The sequence below is a fragment of the Pteropus medius genome, unplaced genomic scaffold (genome assembly GCF_902729225.1).
Source record: "Pteropus medius unplaced genomic scaffold, Ma_sr-lr_union100, whole genome shotgun sequence".
NCBI classification, from domain to species: domain Eukaryota; kingdom Metazoa; phylum Chordata; class Mammalia; order Chiroptera; family Pteropodidae; genus Pteropus; species Pteropus medius.
This window is the reverse complement of record NW_024342470.1, coordinates 307,661-313,103: the sequence shown is the minus strand read 5'-3', so window position 1 is coordinate 313,103 and position 5,443 is coordinate 307,661.

Below are 5,443 nucleotides of genomic sequence, written 5' to 3'. Positions count from 1 at the left end.
CCAAGGTTAAGGGTAGTTTGAAACGCCATTGGAGGGTTTTAAGTGACATGATCTCTAACTTTAAGAGACTCACTCTGAATGCTGTGTTAAGAATTGAATGAAGGGTAAAGGTTAGAGCCAAAGCAGGAAGTCTAATAAGGATGTACTGCAGTAATGCCTAAGAGATATCAAATGTTAACACAATGTTAAAAGTGGAGATGAGAGAAATCAAATTTTGAATATATTCTGAGTGTGATGACTATATCAGGGCATAGTTTTAAAATTGGACTTTAGATAGTGTTTTAAGAGATTAAAGGCCAAAAAAGTTTACAGACAAGAGGAATTGCTTATAATAACTTGTAGCTGAGCACAGTGATTTAGAGACAGTGAAATCAGTGTGTCCAGATTAATGATTTCATGTTGAGGTTTGAGCTATGCCTAAAGATCTAGGGTATTTTTATCTGGATAATATAAAGCTCAGACTGTACCATGGAATGGTCAAGCCCAACCTTGGAGAGGAGTTAGGGGAGACTTTCCAGAGAAAGTGGTCCTACTCTTAGTTCAGAATAAATTGAAATGAGGTGGTGGTGATGGGGTGGGGTTGGGGGGAGGTTAAAAGTGTTTCGAGAACAGTGAGCAAAATATGCAAAATCTTAGGAATAAGTATTGCCTAGTGGCTAAGAGCTAGGCTGCCTGAGCTCAGATCGGTCTTTATGAAGACAGGGTGTATTTCTACCTAACGTCAACAAACTTTTATAATCATCTGGCCAGTGTGAACCGGGAGTAATGGAGACTGTCATTAGCAATCCTGGTAGGTCAATTATTAGTTAGGCAGATCCTATCAGAAACGCTTACCAAATTGATTGATTAAATCCTAATATCTCCTGAATATCATACTAGGCTATGCAGAGGCTGAAAAACTATACAAGCCAGTCCAAAAGGTAACGCAATGGTGTGTTTTTGTTCATCTCAGACCCTAGAATTTAGAATATATACAGATCACCATGAGTCATCTGTGCAAATGTCTGTCACCAAACATTAAAATTAATTGTCAAACGAGTCAGAACTTTGCCAGTCTTTGAAAAAGTTTCCTGGTGAACTGAAAAGCATAGTGGCTGAAACAGTTTAAGAATTTGCTGGCCTTTGATTCAGGATCTGATGGTACGGGATTAGGCTAACTAATTGACCTCTCTGAGTTTAAGTATCTTTAGCTGTAGATTATAGGGGTTGAAATAACAAGAGTCCTAAGGGCTCTTAACTGAATTTATATTTTAGCTCTAAAAAGTGCCTACCACATAATAAAGTATTAATTTTCACAGCACACCGATTCTGGGAAGTCTTCTCAAAAATCTGTTCTCATTTCAGTCACTTCAGGAAAGGTCCTACTAAACATACTCTATAGTTGAAAAATTATGGCTCAACGGTTCATGATTAGACCCAAGATATCAAGTGGAGAGGCCAGTGGGAAATATCACCAAGTCTTCCGGCACCAAGTGGCAAGCGATTTTCATGGTACTGAGGAACAGAAATTATCGTACACCTCAATAATAAAGTGAAGAGAAGCTCCAAAACGTTAACAGTTACCCAGTTTTCCTGTGAAAGCTTGTGGATTCTGGAGTCTGCAAAGCAGCCAGGAACGTAGACTCTGTGAACCTACCCTGTTAGAAAAACCCAGCTGGCGGAACCCCACTGCGCCCGCAGGGGAAGGTGGTCGCAGCCCAAGAATACTCCGCAGGTTCTGGGAGGCTCCACTTCTGGCCGCCCCGACGCGGCCCCGCCCCACGGGCAGGTGCCTTCAAGCTGGGATGAGCTCCCAGGGTACACAGTGTGCGAGTTACTTAAGCGTGGCCTTCAGTGTTGTTCCTGCCACGGCAGGCAGTTCAGCCTTCCCTGCCCTCTCAGATTGAAGCAGCTTTCGAGGGAGAGCAGAGAGAGGGTCAGATTTGATTTCTAGCTTTTGTTGATAGGCTGAAGCTACGAATTGTAGAAGCACACACTGAAAATCTCCTAGCTTATCTTTTCAGACTATATAAAAAGGACGATTTCTAGACTCCTTTCCTCTCTAGCCTTCTCACCATTTTGCCCTTTCCCCAGGAGAAGTGCACGGAAAAGGAGGGATGGACAGGGAACCTTTCACAGCCAGGACTCAGGTCCGCAAGTGTTTCGTCTCAATTCGAAATGCAGTTTCACAGTCATCCCCGATATTTTTGACTCCACGCTGGAGGCTTAAACTTTGCCAAATCTGGTCTCTGGAATACTGTGCTTTCACGTCATTTGTCTAGTGCCTGCCACCTTGTGTGATATTTAGGTATTATGAGTTCCTGGAGTGTCTCCAGATTCTAGTACAGCATTTACATTCTGTAAATATTTAAGAGATGGATGTTACTGAAGAGACAGCACCACCATAAGTTCACCATATCTTCAAATGATTCCAAATACACCCAGAGGGGGAAAAAAATTAGAATTTGGAGGTTTAGGAGCAAAAATCCATTAAAATGGTTACAGGTGCCCTATGCAGAAATAATATTTTCAGTTGCTGGTATATGAAAACTGATTCACAGGAAGAAAAACTTGACTGAAAAATTCCCTTCCTCTTTAAACTATCAGCACTCTATTTTAGTAACTATGTTCATAATTAAATTGACAAGAAATAAAACTTTAAAACAGCATCAAGTCATGTACATTCTGCAGGTAGTCCTCATGTCAGTTTCTTTCCACTTATGTATTATCCACTGATAGTGAATGTGAAGGAATTATTTTAGAATTAAAGAGCCAAATAGTAGCTGATGCAGAACATTTAGAATTTTATCAACTCCAAAAAAGTATACAATTTCAGAAGTTAAACCCAGTGAGATGTTACCATTTACATCCATGAAGATATAAAGGAAGGTTATCTGTGGAAGCTTAATTTTCTAATAGCCTCTTCCCTTTCTTCCCTCAACCATTTCATGATATACATATTTAAGTTTTCCTCTATAATATTCATATTTAAGTATTAAACTAGATATGTTTGGTTTTATCTTCCAGTGGGCAAAAGCTTCCCTTACTCTCCTGTCATCTTCCAGTAGGGCAGTTGCCCATCAGTACACACTTTTAGGTTATCAGGCTACTGGTGAATATGCACCACCACCAATCGCCACCCCTCTCCCCGCCAAAGTTAGTTTTTGCTAGGTTTTGTTGCTTTTGAAATAATTGCTTACGTCTGGTCAGTATCTGCTGTGTTTGGTAAGACTGCATTCACATGCATTAAACACACACAGACATGCAAATTTTTGCAAGTATTTATTGCCACTGGATTTTTGAATGGATTTTTCCATAGTATATCTTTGAACAGGCCTCTAAGAGTTATAACCCTCCTTTTTTTAGTTTAAGGATAGGAAAAAGCAAGATTCTCCTTTTGAAAAAATTTCAAACTGTTGCACAATTAAAAATATATTAATGTGAATGGTGGGAGAAGAGTGGGATCTATATCCCTATTTAAAAGTGAATCACTGCTATGATGAATGCCGATGCTAAAATTTCACAATTTGACTCTTAGAAAACCTGAGCACTCATAGTTGGGAATCCTTCATCCCTGAAATTAGAATTTATTGCATTTGATGTGTCAGAGGGTTGATTGTTAGTTGCTGAGCCAGGCTACTGCTTCTTTGGTAGATTATAATTGTTAGCTATGACTTTTAAGTACTTAATGTGACCCAAACACTGCTAAATATTTGAGCTCTAATATTAAAAATCATACATTTGCATTTCATTTGCAATTCCTGTACTTAAGAAATAAGTACTATATTATCCCATTTGAGCTGTATAATTAAAATGTGGGCTAGGTATCCCCATTCTCAGGTAAGATATTAAGAGTCTCAAGTTAAATAACTAGTTATATGACAAATTAGTGGCTAATCCTGGATCAAAACCTAGAAGTTTGATTTTCCATATATTTTAGTAGATGTAGGTGTTTTATAAGAAGCATTTTCATCAAAAAATAAAAAATAAAAATATTTTTTTCTCAGAAGCTTGGCTCTTTAGCCACCAAACTCAATGTCATATTTAGTGATATCTCTTATCATCTTCACTTACTAGAGTGGTACCTATAAAATAAACTTTATAAGCACTTTGTGAAATGATCTTCCCAATGAAATTTTTGATTAGAATATACTTATATTTTAATGTGGGAAGATTCAACATCTGTCCTCTCATTCAGAAACATCTTTCCATTTATTCATTTTTTGAAGGGAGTAGGGTAGTATATCTGAATTTGCTTATTAAATCTAAGCTTTTCAATTGATTTTTTAGGTTGTCCTGATGGTCTACCATATCATCAGCAAGATTTTTCTCCTTTCCAATTTCCATTTACTTTCCTTCTCTCATTTCAATTAGCACTTTCAGAGCACTAAATAATTTTGAAGATAAGAATTTTATCTTTTGCCATTAGTTTTAGGGTACAGTCCAAACTTCTAAGGTGGCTTACAAGCCTTTCATGATCTGGCTTTTGAGTCTCTCTATAGCTTCACCTCGATGTCTTACTGCCCCATTCTTTTCCAGAGCCATGTTTCAGCCAGTGAACTTCTGATGCCATGCCCTCACCCCTCTATAGCTTTGTACTCCTGTTTTTCCTTTATCATCTCTCCTAACAGTCCCACCTTCCACCCCACACAATCTAGCTAATTTCCACTCTTTCTACATGTTCAGCTTAGATATGTGCCCTTGAATGCATACAATATAATTCAAATATATATTAAATAGGTTTCTGGGAAAAGGTTGGGGGGAAGGTATTAATTGGCTATAAATGTTCTGCAAAAATTAAACTTTAAATACCCTCTAAAGAAGCATTCTTTGAAGCTATGTACATTTGATACAGTCAATAGTAAACATCTTTATTTTTTAGAATGTTTAGAGATTTAGGGAAAAAAAATAAGCATTTTACTTAGACCCAAATACCTCGCTGTTGAGAGAAAAGATAAAAAATAAAAATAGCACTTTTTAAACTGCCCCAAATAACAGCTTATTAAAAAAAAAAAATGAACTATTAGATTCAGAACGCCTGAGAATGTCAGAATATATTATATTAACCATGTAATTGCTCTGATAAGTGACTGAACTATATACCTCAAGAATTTCTTACATTCAGGGTGTTTTTCTCTTGTTAGGATCATCTAAACAAGTTGCCTCATGTTTATAGGAATTCCATACCAAATACTTGTGTAGAGTTTTGTCTTAATATAACTTTGTGCTGTGATGTAAAGAATGAACAAATGAACACAGAATAATTTTCCACATTAACTCATCATAGGGGTTCACACCAGTATACATTTTCTGCTTTTGAACAGGGTATCAACTGACAAAAAGCCATCGTCATCATTCATTGGGATTGTCTACAGTATGAATCGTTTTGGGCAGGTTAAGATAAGCTTCTTAGCTCAAGAACTTTTTGGATCCTGAAGCAATTTATAGAATAAAGAGGCAGTTC